Source organism: Panthera uncia (genome assembly GCF_023721935.1).
Source record: "Panthera uncia isolate 11264 chromosome C1 unlocalized genomic scaffold, Puncia_PCG_1.0 HiC_scaffold_4, whole genome shotgun sequence".
NCBI classification, from domain to species: domain Eukaryota; kingdom Metazoa; phylum Chordata; class Mammalia; order Carnivora; family Felidae; genus Panthera; species Panthera uncia.
This window is the reverse complement of record NW_026057585.1, coordinates 27,398,087-27,424,182: the sequence shown is the minus strand read 5'-3', so window position 1 is coordinate 27,424,182 and position 26,096 is coordinate 27,398,087. Positions and strand designations below refer to the sequence as shown.

General features: G+C 37.4%; 1 protein-coding gene across 3 annotated transcripts in view; it reads right to left on the bottom strand.

Moving 5' to 3' along the window:
• Positions 1-26,096, bottom strand: part of EVI5 (ecotropic viral integration site 5) — a 239,107-nt gene that overhangs the window by 198,366 nt on the left and 14,645 nt on the right. For 2 of the 3 annotated variants that reach the window (XM_049618441.1, XM_049618442.1), the window contains exon 2: positions 19,405-19,491. The exons of the other annotated variant lie outside the window; for it this stretch is intronic. The gene's annotated coding sequence lies outside the window, so the exon portion shown is untranslated. The remainder of the gene's footprint in view (positions 1-19,404; positions 19,492-26,096) is intronic. 3 annotated transcript variants of the gene reach the window in all.

Genomic DNA, 26,096 nt, shown 5'->3' with positions numbered 1-26,096 from the left:
CTTTGTTAAAGAGTCCGAAACCACTCTAATTCTATTAATTAGCCTGTTTCCCTTAAAATCTAGGAACTCCATCTTCTCTTTAGCCTCTTATTTGTTAAAGTTTGCAATGAAATGCCTTGACATAAATATGTATATGTTTACTTTTTATTGTGTTTAGCACTTTGATGGGCTCTTCTGAGTTTTCCTGATTTATTTCTCTGATGATATACTACCTGTATTTCCACTCTCTCTCAAATTCTTATTATTCAGCTATTAACTATTATACTTCTTGGGCTGGCTTTCTGATTTCACCTTTCCTCCCAACGTAATCACTACTTTCCAAAAGTCCTTATTTCACACAGCCTCACTTGATATTGTTACAAGCAGGACCCCTTCATGATTGAGCACTGGGGCTTTGACATTAGAGACCTGGGTTCAACACCAGTTCCTCTACTTACTGCTAATATTAAGCCTCAGCTTCTTATTTACAAAATAGAGATGATAATAATAAATAAAATACACACAAAGTACTAGCATATGTCTAGCACTCAATAAATGCAGCTATTTTCATACTATCTTTTTTTTCTTCTCCTACTTACTTCTCATGGCTTTTATGACATGTTCTTAGGGTTTTCCTTCTACTTCTCAGTAATCTTCTGTTGGATCCTTTCTATGCTTTATCAGATGTTGTCCTCCACAAAACTATCTTTGGCCACCTCTTTTTTTATTCTAGGCTGGATCAAATACAAACTCTGTACCCAAGTTCTAGTCATCTCTACCACTTACTAGCTGTGTGACCTGGGGCAATTTACCTAACCAATTGATGTCTCAATCCTTCATCTGAAAAATGTGGATTAATAAGCATATCTAAACAAAGACTAAAGGAGTTTGTGACCACTAAACAAGCCCCGCAAGAAGTATTAAAGGGGACTCTTTGGAGGGGGAGGAGTTAAGATGGTGGAGAAGTAGGCGGACTGGGATTTCCCTTGTTCCTCAAACACAACTGTATTGAGGTCAGAACACTTGAAATACCCAATAAATCAGTTTGCAGGGTGACAGAAAAATCTTGACAGGTGGAGGGAGACAGCTTGGCAGGACTGAGGTGCGTGTATGCAAAATGGGGGACATAGAGCAGCATGGGCACTGAAGGGAGGGATCACCTTCTGTGGAGAGAGAAAGGGACAGAAAGAGAGGCTGTGCATTGTGGTTTTGTGTTAGGACAAGAGGAAATCCTCTCCAGACCACGGACTGATTTATGAGAAATACAGAGAGTACCAGTCTCCACTCTGCAAACAGCTTTAGTTGCTGAAGAATGGAATTATCAAAAATGCCCAACTTTCTCTGGACACAAGTTGCTGCTGTGTGCCAGCACTTGGGGGGAAGGGAGCTAGCCCCTGGACTCAGTAGCGATCTCAGGGGTACACTGGCAGACAACAGTCCCCTCCCTTGAGTACTGTGAGAAGAGGGTATGTTGCCCTCTCAAGGACAAAACACCCTGCAGACACCAACCATATTGACAGGGCAGAGTGATGCTACTTCAGAACCAGGTCATCATGGTGCGACATCCTTTAAGACATGGGGTTTTGAATCCCAGCCAAGTGCCTAGGAGGCATGGGAGAACTATGGAGCAGGACAAGCCAGCCACCAGCACGGGAGGGCCTGCCTGAACAGCATGGTTTGAGACATAAAAAAACAAGACCCATCTATATGCTGCCTCCAAGAAGCTCATTTTAGAACTAAAGATATCTACAGATTTTAAGTGAGGGTATAAAGAACCATCTATCATGCTAATGGACACCAAAAGACAAATGGAGTAGCCATACTTATATCAGACCAACTAGATCTTAAATCAAAGACTGTAATGAGATGAAGAAGGGCATTCTATCATAATTAAGAGGTCTATCCATGAAGGACATCTAACAATTGTAACTGTTTATGCCCCCAATTTGACAGCAAACAAATATATAAATCAATTAGTAACAAATATAAAGCAACTCTTTGATAATAATACAATAACAGTATGTGGAGTTCAACAACCTATTTACAGCAATGCACAGATCATCTAATCAAAAAATCAACAAGGAACCATGGCCTTGAATGACATAGTGGACCAGATGGACTTAACAGATACATTCAGAACATTTCATCCTAAAGCAGAATACACATTCTTTTCAAATGCACATGTATCATTCTCCAGCATAGATCACATACTGGATCACAAAACAGCCTTCAACAAGTACAAAAAGATCAGGATCATACCATGCATATTTTCAGACCACAATGTTATGAAACTTCAAGTCAACCATAAGAAAAATTTGGAAAGATCACAAATATGTGGAGACTAAAGAACACCCTACTAAGGAACAAATGGGTGAACCAGGAAATTAAATTAGAAATTAGGGGCGCCTGGGTGGCGCAGTCGGTTAAGCGTCCGACTTCGGCTCAGGTCACGATCTCACGGTCTGTGAGTTCGAGCCCCGCGTCGGGCTCTGGGCTGATGGCTCGGAGCCTGGAGCCTGCTTCTGATTCTGTATCTCCCTCTCTCTCTGCCCCTCCCCCATTCATGCTCTGTCTCTCTCTGTCTCAAAAATAAATAAAAACGTTAAAAAAAAAAAATTAAAAAAAAAAAGAAATGGGCAGAAGACATTTTCCCAAAGACATCCAGATAGTTAACAGATGTTCAACATCACTCCTCATCAGGGAAATATAAACCAAAACCATGATGAGATGTCACCTCACACCTGTTAGAGTGGCTAAAATTAACAGCACAGGAAACAACAAGTGTTGTCAAGGATGTAAGTAAAGGAGAACTCTTCTTTCACTCATGGTGGGAATGCAAACTGGTGCAGCCACTCTGACCAACAGTATGGAGGTACCTCACAAATGTAAAAGTAGAACTACCTTACAATCCAGCAAATGCACTGCTAGATATTTACCCAAAGGATACAAAAATACAGATTTGAAGAGTTACATGCACCCCGATGTAGCATTATCAACAACAACCAAACTATGGAAAGAACCCAAGTGTCTATCAACTGATGAATGCATAAAGAAGAGGTGGTATATATCGCTTCTCAGCCTTTTGGCTAAGATCAAGTGTAGAAGAGGTGGTATATACATGCAATGGAGAATTACTGAGCCATCAAAAGGAATGACATCTTACCAACTGCAATGACACAGATGGAGCTAGAGTATATTATGCTAAGCAAAATAACTCAGTCCAAGAAAGACAAATACAATATGAGTTCACTCATGTGTGGAATTTAGGAAACAAAACAGATGAACATATGGGAAGGGGGGAAAAAAAGAGAGAAGGGAGCCAACCATAGAAGATTCTTCATGACAGAGAACAGAGGGGTGATGGAGGGTGAGGGGTGGGGGGTGGGCTAAACAGGAGATGGGTTTTAAGGAGGGCACTGGGTATGATGAGCACGGGCTGTTATAGGTATGTGATGAATCGCTAAATTCTACTCCTGATACCAATATTATACTATATGTTAACTAACTAGAATTTAAATAAAAATTTGGGGAAAAAAATAAGCACATCAATCCCCTATGCTTTTCATGAAAACTGAATGTTTTATGACACTTAGAACACTACCTGGCATAGTAAACATTCAAATGTTTGTCATTAATACTACATTACTACTACCCTCTACTACTACTATTACTTACTACTACTACTGTGATTACTACTAAAAAGGCCCACCCATGTGCTTCCAATAGATATCCTAAACTCTGTTAGAAGCTGAAACTAATTATACATATCAAAATTATATTCAGAATCTTGTTTGTTTCCTTTCCCCATCTTTAACAGCTTACAAAGAATTATCTTCCTCCTCCTCCTCCAGACCTCTGCTGTTACTGTTGGTTTCATAATCAGTACGTTACAAACTGTATTAGCCACCCTTTGTTTTCTTATATACAAATGAGCAGATGTGTAACTACTGAAGGAAAAAAAATCAAATTAAGCTGATCTTTGTGACATACTTCCTATAGAGGTAATTTCTTTTTTATTTTTTTAAACGTTTATTTTTAAAAATTTTTAAATGTTTATTTACTTTTGAGAGAGAGAGAGCGAGCACGTATGAGGTGGAGAAGGAACAGAGAGAGGGAGACAGAGGATCCAAAGTGGGCTCTGCACTAACAGCAGAGAGCCCAATGCAGGGCTCAAACTCATGAACTGTGAGATCATAACCTGAGCCAAAGTCAGAGCCACCCAGGCGCCCCTTAAATGTCTATTTTTGAGAGAGAGAGAGAGAGAGAGAGAGAGAGAGCGCGCGCGCGCGCAAGCGCACGAGCAGGGGAGAGGCAGAGAGCAAGACAGAGAATCCCTAGCAATCCACACTGCCAGCACAGAGGCAGATGCAGGGCTCAAACTCCAAAGTGTGAAATCATTATCAAAGAGCTGAAATCAAGAGGTGGATGCTTAACCAACTGAGCCACTCAGGTACCTGAGAGGTAATTTCTTAAAGAATTTCACTCATAACTGGGGCGCCTGGGTGGCTCAGTCAGTTGAGCCTCCGACTTCGGCTCAGGTCGTGATCTCACAGCTTGTGAGTTCAACCCCCATGTCAGGCTCTGTGCTGACAGCTCAGAGCCTGGAGCCTGCTTTGGATTCTGTGTCTCCCTCTCTCTCTGCCCCTAATCCACTCGCATTCTGTCTCTGTCTCTCTCAAAAATAAATAAACATTAAAAAAAAAAAATTTCACTCATAACTTAAGCAAGACAGATACCTGAATACTGACTAGAATAATGAGCTGTATTCTGATAACCTCGGCATATTAAGGAATTGCCAAGGAAAAGATGACCAAAACTGAAGAGAACAGGGGTTCATTTACAACTATTTTAGCACCTGTTATTTCTGAAGTTCTGATACTATTTAAAACTATCTATCTCTACAAAGAAAATAAAAGGTACAGAAAAAAACTCCTGGAGGAATGTAAAAGAGGTAATGCTTTTTAAACATTATTTACAAAACATGACAACCCTCAAAAGCGCTAAGTCATGTAATACATGAAATAGTGTGCCCAAATAATAGATGCAATGTTTGAAGAACACACTGAAATGCAGGCTAAATTCACAGATTTTTCTTCATCCAATTAAATCTTGGTTTCAAGGGGTATACAACCAATTTCTTCAGCTTCTCTGCATATAAGTAAAATTGGTACAGCCCTTTATAGATTATAAAATAGTTTCACATAGTTGATCCTTAAAACAGATCTAAGAAGACAGCCCAGTGTGTTACTCATTTGACAAGTATTTATTCATAACCTACTGTGAAAGAGCACCTTATGGGATGCTGAATACATATGAGTATATGGTTATAAACAAAATAGACATGTTCTTTCCCCTCATGGAACTAGTTAAAAAGTCAGATAAAGACTGAATACAGAGAAAGATATGATGTAAGAGCAACGAACGACAACTTAATTTGATAGAGTTTTTAAGGACTGCCTTTCTCAAGAGGCAACGTATACAATTTAAGAACTAGAAGATGAGCAAGAAGCAGCCAACTGTACAAAGGACTATGCCAAAAAAAAAAAAAAAGGCGGGGGAAGGGGGGACAGACAACATGTACAAAGGCCCTGAGCAATTTAAAAAGCTTGACGGGTTAGAAAAGGGCTGTCCAATACAAACACAAGGTGAACCACAAATGCAAACCACATTAGTTATTTTAAATTTTCTAGGAGCTATACTTTAAAAAGTGAAGTTATATCTTTTATTTAACCCAAACATGTCCAAAACATTATTTCACCAGATAATTAATATTTCATGAAATATTTTACATTCTTTAATACTAAGCCTGAAATTCAGTGTAAAGTTTACACTTACATAGCACATCTCAATTCAGACTAGCCACAGTTCAACTGCTTAACAGTTACATGTAGCTAGTAGCCTCCATATTGAACAGCACAGGTTAGAATAAGAGGAGACCATTATGGCTAACACATATTAATTTAAAGGGAAATGTGGAAAGGTGAAACAAAAAGTCAACAGGTGCCCAATAATTAAAAGCATTATAAGAATGAAATTTGGAATCTATTACTGGAAGTCACAAGGGTTTTAAACATGCAAAAAAATAACTTCATCTTTCTGTTTTATAAAGAGTACTCTCTCCTTTTTAAGACACAGAGAATAAGAGCAGAAAAAGGAAGAGTAGGCAGAAGACTCTTAACAGAAATCTAGATGAGAAATAATTAAGGTTTAGGCTACTGTGGGGGTAGCAGAGACAAAGAAAATAGATGCATGCAAGATAACATTATGGAGGTAGAAACAAAATAATTTTTAGATTAAGTGCATGTAGACAACAAGAAAGAAAAATCATGAAGCATAATCTACTATGACTTGAGCAACCAGTGGTGCCATTTACTGTGACTGGAGAAATTAGCATTTTGTTGTTATTTGACAGGGAATGCTGGAGTTAATGGAAATGAATCAAGAATTTTTCCAAATAAGAAAACAAGTTCAGAGAAGCTCACACTTACTAATAAATAGTATTAAGTTAAGACTCAAACCCAGATATTCTAACACTGGATATAATACCCTCTTACTGGTAATATATCGTCTCTCCATAATTCAACAATAAAAATATTCCATTAAGGGGGCACCTGAGTGGCTCATCTGGTTGAGCATCTGACTCTAGATTTCGTCTCAGGTCATGATTCCAGGGTCATAGGACTGAGCCCCACGTTGGGCCCCATGCTGAGCATGGAGCCTGCTTAGAATTCTCTCTCTCCTTCTGACCCTCTCCACCCCTTATGTTCACACTCTCTCTCTAAAATAAAGGGGGAAAAAACCTACTAGGATGTGGGTAAGCAATGCCTCCTGTACATAAAGAAAGGCCTCAGTTAAATGGCTGTAGGTCTTTTATAATTCTTTCATATTTTTGAAAAATGAAAAGAAAAAACTTACCTTCAGTTAATATGCCTAGGAGTCTGAAATTAAAATCTACAGAAAACACTCTCCGACCTAAGCTCCAGAGAACAATAGCAAAGTAGAAGCCAAGTATCATGACTTAAAAATCAGTGCCAAACCCCTATAGCCAAAGTAGCAGTAATGGTTCAGAAGCTGACTATGACTACTCTTCAGAACAAACAGGGTGATCTTTACATTCTGACAGTGACTCAAAAATCTGGCTACCTCAGCTTCAGGGATTTAATATTCCTTCTAAGTTCTTTACCTCCACTACAGCCCTATCAATTTATTCAACAAATACTTAGTAAGCCTAAGTACAGGGTAGGATATTGAGCAGGAAGACGAGGAAGACACATAGTTCTTGTCTTGTCCTATCCTCAAGTAGCTCACCATTAAAGGCATGTGAGGAGACAAACATGGAAACAATTATAACAAATGCCACAGAAAAGTCTATACAGTTGACCCTTGAACAACCCGGGGGTGAGGGAGGTTAGGGGTGCCAACCCTTCCACCCCTGTGCAGTCAAAAATCCATTTACAGTTGATCCTTAACACAGGTTTGAACTGTGTGGGTCCACTTATACAGACTTTTTACAATACAGTACTGTAAACATATTTTCTCTTCTGTATGACTTTCTCAATAACATCTTCTTTTCTCTAGCTTACTTGTAGTATATAATACATATAACAGACAAAATATGTTAATCAACTGTTTATGTTATCAGTAAGGCTTCCAGTCAACAGTAAGCTATTAGTAGTTAAGTTTTTGGGGAGTCAAAAATAATATGCAGATTTTCAACTGTGCAGGGGTTCAGTGCCCCTAACCCCCACGTTATTCAAGGGTCAACTATACTGTCATCCTTTCTGGCCACCCAACATCTGAATCCCCATTAGTGTTCTGGAATTTCCCCCATCTGAACCTAAAAAGTACCAGATACTATTTCTCATGGTCTCCCTTGAAAATAATTTATAAGCATCGGACCAAGGTTCACATATCTCCTTATTTCTCTCTCTCTTTCACCTGTTACCCCCAAATCTAGTAGCTTAATATACTAAATATTTATTATCTAACAGTTTCTGTGTGTGAGGAATTAAGCTATAGTTTAACTGGGTGATTCTGGCTGAGGATCTCTCATAAAGTTGCAGACAGTATCTTAGCCAGTGCTACCATCTTTGAAGATTTGACCGGGAATGGAAGATCTACTTCAAGACGTCTCCTGCACATGGTTATTGGCAGAAGGCTTCAGTTCCTCACATGAGAACCTCTCCAGAAAGGTGGTGAATATCCTTACAACATGGCAGCTGGCTTCCCTCAGAAAAAATGAGCAAAACAAAATATATAATACCTTATATGACCTTGCATCTTAAGACACAATCTTTCATTTCTGCAATAACCTATTTGTTACCAAAGTCCGCTCTACTTAGTATGGAAGGAAATTATATAGAATGTAAATATCAGGAGGTGGGGTTATCAGGAACCACATTGGAGGCTAACTATCTTATGTAACATATGATAGCTATATGTTATACAGTTCATAAACACATATATATTCATGAATGTAATAATGCTATGTTAGGAAGGAGAGGGGTCACTATGATTATAAGTGCATTTGTCCTCTGCCCCCCCACATGTGCTCTGTCTCTCCCTCTCTCTCTCAAAAATAAATAAAATGTAAAAAAAAAAAAAAATTTTTTTTTAATTTTTGGGGCGCCTGAGTAGCTCAGTCGGTTAAGCAACTGACTTCAGCTTGAGTCATGATCTCATGGTTCATGGGTTCGAGCCCCGCATAGGGCTCTGTGCTGAGAGCTCAGAGCCTGGAGCCTGCTTCGGATTCTGTCTCCTTCTGTCTGCCCCTCCCCCACTTGTGCACCCGCTCTCTCTCGCTCTCTCTCGCTCTCAAAAATACATGTAAAAAAAATTTTTTTAAGTGCATTTGTCATTTTTATTTGTTAAAGTGGGTGATGGGAATAAAGGCATTTATTACATTTTTCTTTATACCTTTTGAGTTTGAAATATTTCATTATAAAAAAATTCAATGCTGGGGTGCCTGGGTACCCAACTCTTGATTTCGGCTGAGATCAGGATCCAGGGTCATGGAATGAAGCCCATGTCAGGCTCTGCACTGAGCATGGAGCCTAAGATTCTCTCTCCCCCTCTCTCTCTCTCCCTCCCTCCCTCCCTCTGCCCCTCTCCCCCACTTTTGCACTCTCTCTAAAATAAAAAAAAATAAAATTTTTTAAATAAAAGTAAAAATAAATTTTTTAAAAAATTGATGCTTTGCATAAAGTGAGTATTTTCAAATACATTATTGTGAGCACATACATTGGTAGAGCTGTTTTGAAGGACTACTTGGAAGTATATATAATAAAATTTACATGTGCATAAACCAACTCAGAAATCTGTCCAAAAGAATTATTTGCCCAAATAAAAAAAGACCTCTGTACTAAAACTAATCACAGAACTATTTATAATAGGAAAAAAAATTGGTGACAACCCCAATGCCCACCAAAGTATGAGCAAATAAATTAAGACACCACTATACAATAGAATGCAGTCATTAAAAAGAATGAAATTCCCAATATAATAGAACCAGTCATTGGTAAAGAATAGGATGTATAATTCCATTTTTTAAAAGGCTATATATCAAACTATGAACTACATCAAGAGTGAAAATTTAGCAAGGGAAAAAAAGGCAGAGGGAGAAAATAGCTCTTTTGTACTTTAGAGACACCCATTCTCAAAAATTTTTACTAGCCTCTACAGGCATACCTGGCAAGACACTGTGGGTTCAGTTGCAGACCACTGCACTAAAGTGAATACTGCAATAAAGAAAGTCAAATGAATGTTTTGGTTTCCCACTGCACACAAAAGTTGCTTAGAAAAGTGTTATGTCTGAGAAAGCAATGTGCATACCTAATCAAAAAATATTTTATTGCTAAAAAATACTAACCATCATTTGAGCTTTCAGCAAGTTGTAATCACTTATCACAGATCACCATGATAAATGTAGTAATAATGAAAACGTTTGAAATATTGTGAGAATCACCAAAATGCAACAGAGACATGAAGCAATAAGCAAATGTTGCTGGAAAAATGGTGCTGATAGACTTGCTTACCTAGCATTGTCACAAACCTTCAATTTGTAAACAAACAGTATCTGCAAGTGCAATAAAGCAAAGAATGATAAAACAAGGTATGCCTGTACTTTCATAACTTCTGTGGTTGTTTTGGTTTTGTGTTAAATAGATTTTATTTTTTAGAACAGTTTTAGGGTCATAGCAAAATTAAGCAGATGGTATGGAGATTTCCCATATATCCCTTGCCCTCACACATACATAGCCTCCGACACCAACATCCCCCACCAGACAGAATATTTGCTACAACTGATGAACCTACTGACACACCTTTATTACCAAACTCCATCATTTACATTAGGGTACACTCTTGGTGTTGTACATTCTACATATTTGAACAAATGTATAATGACAAATATTCACCGTGATAGTACCATACAGAGTACTGTACTGCCCTAAAAATCCTTCTGTGCTCTCCCGCTTCTCCCCTCAATTCCTGGCAATCACTGGAATTTACATCTCCATAGTGTTGCCTTTTCCAGAATGTCATAGAAACAGAACCAAATTGTGTGCAGCTTTTTCAGACTGACTTCTTTCACTTAGAAATAGGCATTTAAGTATCCCCCATGTCTTTTCACGCCTTGATAGCTCATTTTTTTCTTAGCAATGAATAATATTCCACTGTCTTGATGTACCAGTTTACCCATGCAGCTACTGAAAGATATCTTGATTTAGCTCAAGTTTTAGTAATTATGAATAAAGCTGCAATACACATCATATGCAGAATTTTGTGTGGACAATTTTTCAAGTCCTCTAGGAACACAGAGGAGTATGACTTCTGAATTGCATAGTATGTTTAGTTTTATAAGAAATTGCCAAACTGTAATCTAAACTAGGTATACCATTTTGCGTTCCAATAATGAATGAGAGTTCCTGTTGCTCTACATCTTTGCCAGCATTTGGTGTTTTCAGTTTTCTAGATTTTGAACATTCCACTAGGAGAGTAGTGGAATCTCATCATTGTTTTAATCTGCATTTCCCTAATGACACATTACGTGGAGCATCTTATCAGATGCTTATTTGCCATCTGTAGACTTTCTCTGATGAGGTATCTGTTAAGATCTTTGGTCTATTTTTAAATCATGTTGTGTTCCTAATGTTGAGTTTTAAAGTTCTCTGAATATTTTGGTAACAGTACACTAAGATTTGTCTCTTGGAAAATCTCCCAGTCTGTAGCTTGGGACAAACTTTTAATTAAAATAAAGTTGAGATATCAATTCTTTCTTTCATGGATCATGCCTTTGATGTTGCACCTAATAAATCAACATCAACCTACGGTCACCTAGATTTTCTACTGTTATCTCCTAGGAGTTTTATAGTTTTGCATTTTAATTTAGGTATCTGATCCACTTTGTGTTAATTTTTGTTAAGCCTATAAAGTCTATACTTAGATTCATTTTTGTGCAGGAGGCCTAATTGCTCCTGCACAATTTGTTGAAAAGACAGTCTTTTCTCCAATGTATTGTCTTTGTTGTTGAAAATCAGTTGACTGTATTTATATGGGTCTATTTCTGTTCCATGGATCTATTTGTCTATTGTTTCACCAATATCCCACTGTCTTAATTACTGTAGCTTAAGAGTTTCTTTTTTTTTTTTTTTTTTTTTTAGTGTTTATTTTTGAGAGAGAGAGAGAGGCAGAATGTGAGCAGGGGAAGGGCAGAGAGAGAAAGAGAAACAGAATCTGAAGGAGGCTCCAGGTTCTGAGCTGTCAGCACAGAGCCTGAAGAGGGGCTCGAACTCACAAACTGTGAGATAATGACCTGAGCCAAAGTCACTTAACCAACTGGGCCACCCAAGCACCCTGTCTAAAGTTATATCTTGATGTCAGGTAGTATCAGTCTTCTACCTTTCTTCTCCTCCTTCAAAATTGTGTTGACTAGGTCTTCTGCCTCTCCATATAAATTGTAGGATCAGTGGTGCCTGGGTGGCGCAGTTGGTTGAGCATCCAACTCTTGATTTCAACTCAGGTCATGATCTGAGGGGCAAGAGATCAAGCTCCACGTTGGGCTCTGCACTGAGCATGGAGTTTGCTTAAGGTTCTTTCTCTCCTTCTCTCTCTGCTCCTTCCTGTGAGATCATGACCTGAGCTGAAATCAAGGGTCAGACGCTTCACTGGCTGAGCCACCCAGGGGCCCCATTAAATTTTTGTCTTTCCCAGGCCAGCAATGTGGTACAACGCTCTTGAGATGCTGGGCAGTGGCAGTCAACCACAGCTGCTAGTACAGCCGTACTCATGAGAGTAACAACAACTGATACACTTAAAACCATTCTATACCCTGACAACTATTCTGTTTTTCACTTTTATTTGTTTTTTACATTCATTTATTTATTTTTGAGAGAGACAGCAAGCAGGGGAGGGGCAGAGAGAGAGGTAGAGAGGGAGACTCCCAAGCAGGCTCCACACTGTCAGAGCAGAGCCTGATACGGGGCTTGAATTCACCAACTCTGAGATCATGACCTGAGCAGAAACCAAGAGTAGGACGCTTAACTGACTGAGCCACCCAGGTGCCCTTGTTTTTCGCTGTTAGTGCAGTATTCTATAAATTACATGAAATACTCAACACTATATTCTACAAGAGGTGTTGTGTCAGATCATTTTGCCCAAATGCAGACCACTCTAAGTATTCTGAGCATGTTTAAGTAGGCTAGGCTAAGCTATGATGTTTAGGTTAGAGGTATTAAATGCATTTTTGACTTACAGTATTTTCAACTTCTGGTGGGTTTATTGGTAACCCCATCATATACTGAGGAAGCCTAAGTGCTTATTAGTTTCATAAGGGGTTTTTTCTCTCCCAAATATTTCAGATTTTTTACTTTAGACAATAGTGCCATCTGTGAAGAAAGACAGTTTTAGTTCTTCCTTCCCAATCACTGTACACCTTTAATTTTCTTATCTTACTGCATTAACTAGGACTTTCAGTACGATGTTGAAAAGCAGTGATAATAGGGAATACCCTTGCCTTCTTCCTGATCTTGGTGGGAAAGCTTCAAATTTCTGTTAAATATGATTTTAGCTGTATATCTTTGTATGTACCTTTATCAAGATTATATAGATTTATACACATATACACATGTATACACACACATATATATGTATAGATTATACACACACACACACACACCTTTATCAAGTTCCCCTCTGTTCTAGTTTACTGAGAAGTTTGATCTTAAGTAGACTCCATGCCCAATGTGGAGCTTGAACTCACAACCCTGAGATTGAGTTAGATACTCTACCAACTAAACCACCCAGGTGCCCCTAGTTTATTGAGAGTTTTTATCACGATTGGGTGCTAGATTTTGTCAAATGCTTTTCTCCATCTATTGATATGCTCATGTGACTTTTCTTCTAAAGCCTGTTTCTGCAATGGATTATATTAATTGATTTTCAAAACTTAAAACTAGGAGCACCTGGGTGTCCAACTTTGGCCCAGGTCATGATGTCACGGTTCAGGAGTTTGAGCCCCACGTCAGGCTCTGTGCTGACAGCTCAGAGCCTGGAGACTGCTTCAGATTCTGGGTCTCCCTCTCTTTCTGCCCTTCCCCCACTCACATTCTGTCGCTCTCAAAAATGAACAAACATTAAAAAAACAGTTAAACCAGCCCTTCATATCGGCGATAAACCCCACTTGGTCATGGTATGTGATTCTTTTTATACATCATTGGATTCAATTTACTAGTATTTTATTGAGAATTTTTGTACCTATGCCCATGAGAATAAAGGTCTGTAAGTTTTCTTTTATAATATCTTTGTCCAGTTTTTGGTATTAGGGTAATGCTGACCTCATAGAATGAGCTAGGAAGCATTCCCTCTGCTTCTTTCTTCTGAAAAAGACTGTAGAGAACTGATATAATTTCTTCCTTAAATATTTGGTAGAATTCACCAGTGAACCTATCTGGGCCTGGTATTTTCTGTTCTAGAAGGATTCTTTTGTTTGTTTTTTAAAGTTTATTTATTTTTGAAGGGGGGGGGAGAGAGGGAGAGAGAGAGAGAGAGAGAGAGAGAGAGAGAGAGAGAGAGAGTAGAGGAGGGGTAGAGAGAGAGGAAGACACAGAATCCCAAGCAGGCTCCAGGCTCTGAGCTGTCAGCACAGAGTCTGATATGGGGCTCAAATTCACAAACCACAAGATCACAACCTGAGTGGAAGTCAGATGCTTAACCAACTGAGCCACCCAGGCACCCCTGTTCTGGAATGTTATTGTTGATTCAATTTCTTTAATGCATATAGACCTATTCATATTGTTTATGTCAATTTTGGCAAATTGTATCCTTCAAGAAATCAGTTTTATGGCCCAAAACATAGTCTATTTTGATGAATACTACATGTGAGCTTGAGCAAAATGTGCATCCTGCTGATGTTGAATGAAGTGGTCTATAGATGTCCACTATAATCAGGTCACTGATATGCTGTTGAGTTCAATTATGTCATTATTGTCCTTATTGTCCATTTCTAATAGAGGGGTATTAAAACCGCCAATTATGATAGTGGATTCATCTACTTATTGGAGTTCTATCAGTTTCTGCCCCACATAATTTGACATTCTGTTTTTAGGCGCATACATATTAAGTAAGGATTGTTATATCTTCTTGGAGAAATGACTCCTTTATCATTATGCAATTCTCCTCTTTAGAACTGAAAGCTTTCCTTGGTCTAAATTCTGTTCTGTCTGAAATTAATATAGCTACTCCTTCTTTCTTTTAATTAGCATTAGTATGGTATATCTTTTATCTTTCTCCAATCACTTTTCAATCTGTATGCATCTATTTAAAGTGGATTTCTGGGGCACCTGTGTGGCTCAGTCAGTTAGGCAACAGATTTTGGCTCAGGTTATGATCTCACGGTTCGTGGGTTGAAGTTCAAGCCCCACATCAGGCTCTGTGCTAACAGCTCAGAGCCTGGAACCAGCTTTGTATTCTGTGTCTCTCTCACTGTCCCTCCCCCTCTTGTGCTTTCTCTCAAAAACAAATATACATTTAAAAAAATATTAATAATAAAGTAGATTCCTTATAGACAACAGAGCTGGATCTTGTTTTTCGATCTACACTAACAACCTGTCTTTTCATTTGTGCATTTAGACCGTTGACGTTCAAAGTGATTACTGATATAGTGGAATTAACATCTACCATACCCATGACTGTTCTCTATTTCTTGCCCTTTTTTGTTCCTATTTTTGTCTTCCACTTTTTTTCTGCCCTTTGTGGTTTTAAGTGAGCATTTTCTATGATTGCCTTTTCTCTCCTTTCTTGGTATATCGGTCATACCTCTTCTTTTACTTTTCTTAGTGGTTGCCCTAGAGATTACGATATACATTTACAGCTAAGCCAATTCCCCTTTCAAGTAACACTACCCATTTTCCACTCTACCTATTTCCTGGGTAGTATGAGTACCATGTAATAACAAAATAATAAATGTCCCCTATCCCTTATATCATTGCTGTCATTCATTTCACTTATGCCTAAATACACATATAAGTATTCAGAAGTATTCATTATTATACTGTTGATATTACTTTGAAACTTATATGTTAGATCAATTAAGAAAAAAAATTATTTTACCTTCACCTATCCTTTTTTCAATGCTCTCCTTACATTATGTAGATTCTAGTTTGTGGTGTATATTATTTTCCTTCTCCTAAAAAATTTAACATGTCTTGCAAGGCAGTTCTACTAACAACAAATACCCTTAATTTCTGTTTGAGAAAGTATTTCTCCATTATTTTCAAAGGATAATTGTGCAAGGTACAGAATTGTAGGTTGGGTTTGTTTTGTTTTTTCTCTCAGAACTTCAAATGTTTTTACTCCATTTTCTTCTTGCTTGCATGGTTTCTGAGAAGTTAGCTGTAATCCTTATCAATGCTCCTCTATATTAATGTGTGTTTTTCCCCTCACTTCTTCCAGGATTTTTTTTTCTCTTTTTTTTTTTCCTCTTTTTTTTTTTTTTTTTTAACTTTATCTTGGATTTTCTGTAGTTTGAAAATAATATGCCTAGGTATAGTTTTCTTGCCAGTTAGCCTGCTTGGTGTTCTCTAAGCTTCCTGGAATTGTGATTCGGTATCTGACATTAATTTGGGGCAGTTCTCAGTCATTACCATTCCAAACACTTCTTCTGTCCCTCTTCTTTTTCTTCTCCTTATAGAATTCCCATTATGCATATGTTAAATCTTTTTTTTTTAGTATGAGGTTTATTTACATGTCTAAAGTTAATCTTTACAAGGTAAGGATTCTATATCCCACCTATTGACTATAATGCCACAGAAATTAAAACATGCCATCCCTAATGATGCAGATGTTAAACCTTTTGTAGTTGTCCCACAGTTACTCAATATTCTGTTTTTCTTATCTTTTTTCTCTTTCTTTTCTAGTTTCAGCAGTTTCTATTGATAGCCTCATGCTCAGAGTCTTTCTTCAGCCATTAGTAGTCCAGTCTACTAATAAATAAACCCATCAAATGATTACAATGTTTTTGTGATAATGCTATGTCTTTCTTCTCTAGCATTTTTTTTCTTGTTGTTCTTTCTTAGAATTTCCATCCCTCCCCCTTTCATCACAGTTGTTTTAAATTCTTTCTTGGTCTGGTAATTCTCATATCCCTACCCTACCCAAGTCTAGTTCTAATGCTGGCTCTAATTGTGCTTTTTGTCTTTAGTATGTCTTGTAATTTTTCTTAACAGTTGAACATCAAGTACTAGGTAAAAAGAACTATTGTAAATAGGCTTTTGTTAATGTGGTGGTAACATATGGGGGGAAAAGAAAATACATAAAACTTAAAACCAAGTTATTTTATGGGGCACCTTGGTGGCTCAGTCAGTTAAGCATCCGACTTTGGCTCAGGTCATGATCTCACAGTTTGTGAGTTCAAGTCCCGCGTCAGGTTCTGTGCTGACAGCTCAGAGTCTGGAGCCTACTTCAGATTCTGTCTCCCTCTCTCTCTGCCCCTCTCCCACTCACACTCTGTCTCTCTTTCTCTCAAAAGTAAATAAACATAAAAAAAAAAAATTCTCTAAAAACCAAGGTTATGTTGGAATTTGAGGATAAGGAAATGCTTTTTCTTCCCTTTCTTTTTCCAATTATCTTTAACTTGGTTATATAAAACTCGTATAATTAAAGAATGGGGGGGGCACCTGGGTGGGTCAGTCGGTTAAGCAGCCGACTTCGGCTCAGGTCATGATCTCGCGGTCTGTGAGTTCGAGCCCCACGTCGGGCTCTGTGCTGACAGCTCAGAGCCTGGAGCCTGTTTCAGATTCTGTGTCTCCCTCTCTCTGACCCTCCCCCGTTCATGCTCTGTCTCTCTCTGTCTCAAAAATAAACGTTAAAAAAAAATTTTTTTTTTTTTTTTAAAAAGAATGAGGTAAATACATCAAAAAAAGTGAATGACCAGGAAGAGATAAAGGGTATGAGAAAGAAAGTAAATAGGAGGCTAAAGAAGATAAACATATCTGATTTCACTTTGCTTTAAAATAATTCTTATTTATAGATTTTTTTCATTACAAGTGATGCACATTTGTGGCAAAAACATTTCTTAAATCACGAAGAAAAATTAATTATCCATAAAATACCACTCAAATAATCACTGCTAGCCTTTAAAAAAAAGGAGCAGGAACTAGGGGGACTACGATGGAACATGAATGAGAGAGATCATCACCTCACTCTTAGAAGTAAAACTGAACTAGCCACAAGCCCATAAGGGTTCCAAACATAAAATTTGCCACTGTACCCATTTTTAAGTATATAATTCATTGGAAATAATTATATTTACAATTTGTACAGCCATTACCAACCATTTCCAAGACTTTTTCATCACCCCAAACAGGAACTCTGTATCCATTCTTCCTTCCCTCCAGCCTCAAGTTAATCTCTGATCTACTTTCTGACTCTGAATTTACCTATTCTAGATTCATAAGTAGAATCATACATACAACATTTGTCCTTCTGTGTCTGGCTCATTTCATTCAGCAACATTTTCAAGATTCATCCATGCTGTGTTACGTATCAGAGCTTCATTTCATTTTGTGGCTGAATAATATTTCATTATATGTATATTTCTCTCATTTTTCAAGGTGTTGGAAACTCTGAGACCATAAAAAACCTGATATATTTAAGGCTGAAAGATAGGTATAGATAGGTAGGTAGGTAGAAAAATAAATAAAGATATCTCTACTCATCTGTTGTTTATCTATTCATCTGTTGATGGACATTTGGATTGTTTCCTACTTGGACTATTGTGAATAATGCTGCTATGACCATGGGAACACAAGTGCCAAACACACTTTTAATAGTTTGCTCTGGCTGGAAAGCCAACAGAGGAACTATAAAGGTAAACAGTAACAAAAGCTGCCAATAGCAATTACCACAACAAAATTAAATAGGATATCAGACTATATTCTATTAGAGTCTATATTAATATATAAATATGTTCTAGAATACATAAATGTTAACTTATGGTTTTAATATTTATACTGTTGATGTTTTACAAATTTTCTTGAACAAATATGTATTATTTGCATAAATGAAGGGAAAGCATTTTTGTAGAGTCCTTTGTTATAGCAGGATATATATGTTCTATTTTGAGAAATAATACACAATAAGGAAATAAACGGGAGAAAGCAACACAATGCTGAAGCAACCCATTAAGAGACCAATACTGAGGTCAGGATTACAGGTTAGGAGTACTACTGAGAAGGGAGGGGAGCTGGAACCTGACAGCATTTTTTTATTCTGTTCTGACCACAAAGAAGGTACTACTTTGCCCTCCATAATGCCTAGTACATACCTACTATATACTACTCAACAAGATACTCAAAAGTTGGTCTAAAGAATAAATAGACGGACAAGTCTACAGATATCCAAGCTTTTCTACCTACGTCTTATTTTTTAAATTAGTTACATAGTTAGTCTGAAACTGGTTATTACAAGCATCTGAAGTTTCACCATAAGTTTCACAGGAATTCATAAATTCACAAGGAAACTGGCAGGTAGATGAATAACAGAATATTTATTTCTGGGATCACTATTTAAACTACAACTCTGTTTATACAAGATTACAAACCCCAGAGCTCACCAACTTATAGCACCATACTTTTTCAGTGGGTATTTGTGTAAGTGTTTGTAATGCCAAATGGGATCCTGAGAGGTCCTTTCTTATTTGCTTTCAAAATAAACAGCAATGTATCAAGCTTAGAAGTACCTTCTGAAATGTTTGCTCAAATTTCAAAATGGTCTATGTCAATGTAAATATAAAAAATCATTAATTTATACCTATACACATTGATACTTGTCTTTATTCTTCAAAGTGCTGGAAACTCTGAGTCCAGGAAAAACTTGATATACAACTGAATGAATGTGTGAAAAGAAAAAAAATATATATTTATACTCAACCTTGTTCCAATAGGATTTAAGGCTGGTGCAATTGTAATATACATCTTCAATCTCTTAAGCAGGTTATAAGAAAGTATTGTTCCAACTCTGTAAACATGGAAATAAATATTATAAATGGGAATGTATTGTACATTTGGAGTATTATTAATAAATATAGGACAGATTTTAAAAATATACCCTGTAATTTCCACAAAGAATTTCAAACTATGTCTTTCATTTATGTAAGCTAACAACTGTCAAAAAGAGATGTAGGAAGGGAAGATACAGAACACTGGCTTCAACAGGAATCAAAAAATAGAACAGATATTACAGCGAAAGGGGAAAAAAACAGGAAATAAGAGCAACACTGCTGACAAGACTCCTTCCTTTAAATGTCTACATGATAAATTTCCAAGTTAATTTATTTTCTGTAGGCATACAGCATATTTCCATCTCTCTATGACCCCTCCTACCTCTAGAGCTAAATTTCAAAAAAGCACAATTTATACACAATGATATACTACTTACTGCTGCTGCCACCACCATCATCTACTGTATACTATGTACCAGGCACTGCAACACGATTTACATCAATTATCTTACTAAACCCTCACAACCCTAATATAGGTTTTACTGACATTTATGGAAGTTAAACAACGTGCCCAAGATCCATTAGCTAATAAACGATGGAGCTGGGATACTAAACATTTGGCCTCAAAACAAAAACGTCCTGACAAGTATAAATCACTGATAGGAAGGTAACCTTAAACTAACTGTAGAACATAAAAGTAAAAAAAACCATGATCCTGAGGATTTTGACAGAACAGGGCCCACTCAAAACCAACCTGATTACCAATTTAAGAAGTTAACTAAAATGAAACATTGAGATGGAAATATTTCAAAATGAAATTGTCAACATATCATGAAAATTCCTACCTCCTTCATAAATAGCCTATTATAGACTGTACATAATCTTTTTTTAATCCATGTAATACTAGTATAAAAAGTTTCAAGAATATCAGCAAAAACCTTTTTTTATAAACTTTCATATTTTCTGTGAACAGATCTGTATGACAGATCTGGAGAACAATTGATATTTTCCTGACTTTTAACATTATTGCACAAAAGGAAACCTTCCTACTGTATAAACTACAGCAATAGTTTCTAAAGAAAAAGGAACAAAGAAAGTGAACAGAAAATAGAAACCAATGGCCACCACATCCCAAATACATGCCTATTCTAAAGGAAAATGGAATTTTACCAAGGCTACCAGAAGCACTGAACTCCAACTAACCTGTTTATCAGACTTAAGTTTTTTTCAAAAAATCTTCTAAATATAAAATGTCAGTTTGCTGCTAATGTTTTATATTTAAAGTTCCAGTGATATGAGTTTATTGCTTAATAGTTGTAAACCTGTATTTATAGTCACTATCAAAGGACTTTACTAAAGGGTATCACATGCACAGCTCTCCAGCTAACTGAATTCCCTTAATTCTACTAGACTGAGACAGCTCTGAAATACCTTAAGCTACCTGTAAAGTTACCATACACATATAGCCACAGACATGCACATATTTTTCCAACCCATTCAAAATATCTGAGTATTGCTGTTATATACAGGCTAGGTGATTGAAACATTTCAAGTGAATGAAGTACAACTCAGTTTTAGCATTTAAAAAATTTTTTTTTTAACGTCAGTTTTAGCATTTTAAATGTTTGTATAAAGTTATCCAAGGGGTGATTGGGTGGCTCAGTCACTTAAGCATCTGACTCTTGATTTGGGCTCAGGTCATGATCTCACATTTCATGTGATGGAGTACTACATGGGGTGAGGGGTCTGCACTGATAGTTCAGTGCCTGGTTAGGATTCTCTCTCTCCCTCTCTCACTCTCTCTTCCCCTCCCCCAAGCCCTGGCACCCACACACCCTCTCTCAAAATAAACAAACATTAAAAATAAATAAATAGACATCCAAAACTGGGACACCTGGGTGGCTCAGTGGGATGAGTGTATGGCTTTTATTTTGGCTCAGGTCATGATCACATGGTTTGTGAGATGGAGCCCGCCATCTGGCTCTGCACTGACAGCACAGAGCCTGCCTGGGATTCTCTCTCTCTATCCCTCTCTCTTCTGCCCCTCCCTCTCTCTCTCTCTCTCTCAAAATAATAAACTTAGAAAAAAAGTACCAAAACTGTACTAGCTACAGAATGCAATTACCCTAAGGAATCAGCATTCATTTACCTTTGTTTTTCATTTAGCATTTAAAACCTAAGCGCTATAGATGTTCAAATTTATTCAAAAATTTAATAAAATATTTTAACTGACCATTTCAACTACTACCCAGTATTAAAATGTTTTTCAGGTTTATATATTCATTTTTTTAATGTTTTTAACGTTTATTCATTTTTGAGAGAAAAAGACAGAATTTGAGTGGGGGAGGGGCAGAGGAAAAGAGAGAGAGAGAATCCCAAGCAGGTTCTGAGCTGTCAGCCTAGAGCCTGACACATGGCTCAAACCCACGAACCATGAGATCGTGACCTGAGCCAAAGCCAGATGCTTAACTGACTGAGCCATTCAGGTGCCCCTATACATTTATATATTAATTGCTAGGTTAAACTTATTTCTCAAAAAGAAACAAATAGTGCCCCTTTAAGCTATCTTGCTCAAATAACAAAATCACTATGAGCTATGGATCTGAATTAAGTTTTGTTCATTCTAGGGACACCTGGGAGCTCAGTCAGTTAAGCGTCCAATCTTGGCTCAGCTCACGATCTCATGGTTTGTGGGCCAAGCCCCACATTGGGCTCCGACAGCTCAGAGCCCAGAGCCTGCTTTGGATTCTGTGTTTCTCTCTCTCTCTCTGCTCCACCCATGCTTGTGTTCCATCTCTCTTTCAAAACTAAACATTTTTAAAATTTTAATAATGTTTTGTTCATTCTAAAAAATTCAAGTCTTATTTAATGCTATACACTTCAGTAAAGAATCTATAAAAGATAACATACAAACCGAGAATTTCTGTTGCTACTCTGCCAACCTAAATCATCCAAAGAATAAGGTAATCAATATTTCTAAGCACATACAATACACCAAACAATTATGAGGTAGATATTATCATTTATCACATTAACATATGAGAAAAGGATCTTATAGATAGTTTTGGTAATCCACTTAGTCATTTTGATAATTCAAACCTGAATAGAAAACAAACCAATCTTGCTATCGGACACATCTTCCTTAAATAATACCTTCCATATAAATTCTATGTGTCCTTTCTGTTTTTTAGTCTTCCTTTAATAACATCAGTCACAGAATCATAACAGCTGCTATTTATATTGAGCATTAAAACCCATGCCAGCTACTGCTCCAGGCAGTTAAAATTTATTATTTCCATTCCTCATGACCATCTTTGCACAGTAAATATGAAAATGCATACCTTCTGATAAGGAAACAGACTCAGAAATGTTAAATAACAAGGAAAATGACAAAGCAAAATGCTTGTTTTTTCTACTACATAATGCCACATTTTTTTTCCAGCCATCAATTCTTATAATGAAATTATCTGCAATATAGAATTCTACTAGATCCTCAACAAAAACAAGGTTGTTTTCCTTTACAGAAAGGGAAAGTATTGAATTCTGTAAAACATTTTATTGTATTACCACAAAACTGATGTAATTTCCCCACAAAAACTTTTATATTAAAACTGGGAGGAGAGAGGACACCTGGGTGGCTCAGTTGGTTAAGCATCTGACTTCGGCTCAGGTCATAATCTTGCAGGTTTGTGAGTTCAAACCCCACATCTGGCTGAGCCTGGAGCCTGCTTCAGATTCCATGTCTCCCTCGCTCTCTGCCCCTCCCCTGCTCATGCTCTGTCTCTGTCTCAAAAATAAACACTAAAAAAAAAAAAAAAAAAAAAAAAAAAACTGGGAGGAGAGAATGCTATCTAAGGGAGGGAGGAAGGGAGGAAGGGAGGGAGGAAGGGAGGGAGGGAGGAAGGGAGGAAGGGAGGAAGGGAGGGAGGAAGGGAGGAAGGGAGGAAGGGAGGGAGGGAGGGAGGAAGGGAGGGAGGGAGGAAGGAAGGGAGGAAGGAAGGAAGGAAGAAAAAACTGGCTAAGAGTACTAGCTAACTAAAATTTGATCCTTTGAGCTGCACATAAAACAGCTATAGCTGAGGTGAAGTTCATGGATAAGGAGCTAATAAGTCTGTTCCCTGACCTCAACCTTCCATTGATACAAACACAAAACTGTTTAAAAAAAAAAAATATATATATATATATATATATCTATATCCACACACACAATTTTTTCCTGGCAGCAGCAAGAGTATATACTAAAATACTGGCTTCCCTATGTTTCAATCTAGAAAGTCTGAAGAAGCACAAATTCAGAACAAGTCTCTTTTTTTTCTGATTTTTTAACTTTTATTATTTTTTTAACATTTATTCATTTTTTTACTACTTAATTTTATTTATTTATTTTAATTTACATCCAAATTAGTTAACATATAGTGCAACAATGATTTCAGGATTAGATTCCTTAGTGCCCCTTACCCATTTAGCCCATCCCCACCTCCCACAACCCCTCCTGTAACCCTCAGTTTGTTCTCCATATTTATGAGTCTCTTCTGTTTTGTCCCCCTCCCTGTTTTTATATTATTTTATTTCCCTTCCCTTATGTTCACCTGTTTTGTCTCTTAAAGTCCTCATATGAGTGAAGTCATATGATTTTTGTCTTTCTCCAATTTCACTTAGTATAATACCCTCCAGTTCCATCCACATAGTTGCAAATGGCAAGATTTCATTCTTTTTAATTGCCGAGTAATACTCCATTGTATATATAGGTATAGATATAGATATAGACCACATCTTCTTTATCCATTCATCCATCAATGGACATTTGGGCTCTTTCCATACTTTGACTATTGTTGATAGTGTTGCTATAGACATTGGGGTGCATGTGTCCCTTCAAAACAGCACACCTGTACCCCCTGGATAAATACCTAGTAGTGCAATTGCTGGGTCATAGGGTAGTTCTATTTTTTTGTTTTCTTTTGAGGAACCTCCATACTGTGGAGTGGCTGCACCAGCTTGCATTCCCACCAACAATGCAAAAGAGATCCTCTGTCTCCGCATCCTCGCCAACATCTGTTGTTGCCTGAATTGTTCATGTTAGCCTGTTGTTGCCGAATTGTTCACGTTAGCCATTCTGGCAGGTGTGAGGTGGTATCTCATTGTGGTTTTGCTTTGTATTTCCCTGATGATGAGTGATGTTGAGTATTTTTTTCATGTGTCGGTTGGCCATCCGGATGTCTTCTTTGAAGAAGTGTCTATTCATGTCTTTTGCCCATTTCTTCACTGGATTCTTTGTTTTTTGGGTGTTGAGTTTAATAAGTTATTTATAGATTTTGGATACTAACACTTTATCTGATCTTTATGTCGTTTGCAAATATCTTCTCCCATTTTGTCAACTGCCTTTTAGTTTACTGATTGTTTCCTTCGCTGTGCAGAAGCTTTTTATTTTGATGAGGACCCAATAGTTCATTTTTGCTTTTGTTTCCATTGCCTCTGGCGACATGTTGAGTAAGAAGTTGCTGCGGCCAAGATCAAAGGGTTTTTGCCTGCTTTCTCCTCGAGTTTGAGGGCTTCCTGTCTTACATTCAGGTCTTTCATCCATTTTGAGTTTATTTTTGTGTATGGTGTAAGAAAGTGGTCCAGGTTCATTTTTCTGCATGTTGCTGTCCAGTTTTCCCATCACCACTTGCTGAAGAGACTGTCTTTATTCCATTAGATATTCTTTCCTGCTTTGTCAAAGATTAGTTGGCCATACATTTGTGGGTCCATTTCTGGGTTCTCTGTTCTATTCCATTGATCTGAGTGTCTGTTCTTGTGCCAGTACCATACTGTCTTGGTGATTACAACTTTGTAGTATAGCCTGAAGTCCGGGATTGTGATGCCTCCTGCTTTGGTTTTCTTTTTCAAGATTGCTTTGGCTATTCAGGGACTCTTCTGATTCCATACAAATTTTAGGATTATTTGTTCTAGCTCTGTGAAGAATGCTGGTGTTATTTTGATAGGGATTGCATTGAATATGTAGATTGCTTTGGGTAGTATCAACATTTTAACAATATTTGTTCTTCGTATCCAGGAGCATGGAATCTTTTTCCATTTTGTGTCTTCTTCAATGTCTTTCATAAGCTTTCTATAGTTTTCAGTGTATAGATTTTTCACCTCTTTGGTTAGATTTATTCCTAGGTATTTTATGGTTTTTGGTGCAAGTGTAAATGGAATTAATTCCTTGATTTTTCTTTCTGTTGTTTCATTGTTGGTGTACGGAAATGCAACCAATTTCTGTGCATTGATTTTATATACTGCAACTTTGCTGAATTCATGAATCAGTTCTAGCAGTCTTTTGGTGGAATCTTTAGGGTTTTCCATATAAAGTATCATGTCATCAGCATAGAGTGAAAGTTTGACCTCCTCCTGGCCGATTTGGATGCCTTTTATTTCTTTGTGTTGTCTGATTGCAGAGGCTAAGATTTCCAATACTATGTTGAATAACAGTGGCGAGAGTGGACATCCCTGTCTTGTTCCTGACCTTAGGGGGAAAGCTCTCAGTTTTTCCCCATTGAGGATGATATTGGCGTTGGGTCATTCATATATGGCTCTTATGATCTCGAGGTATGCTCCTTCTATCCCTACTTTCTTGAGGGTTTTT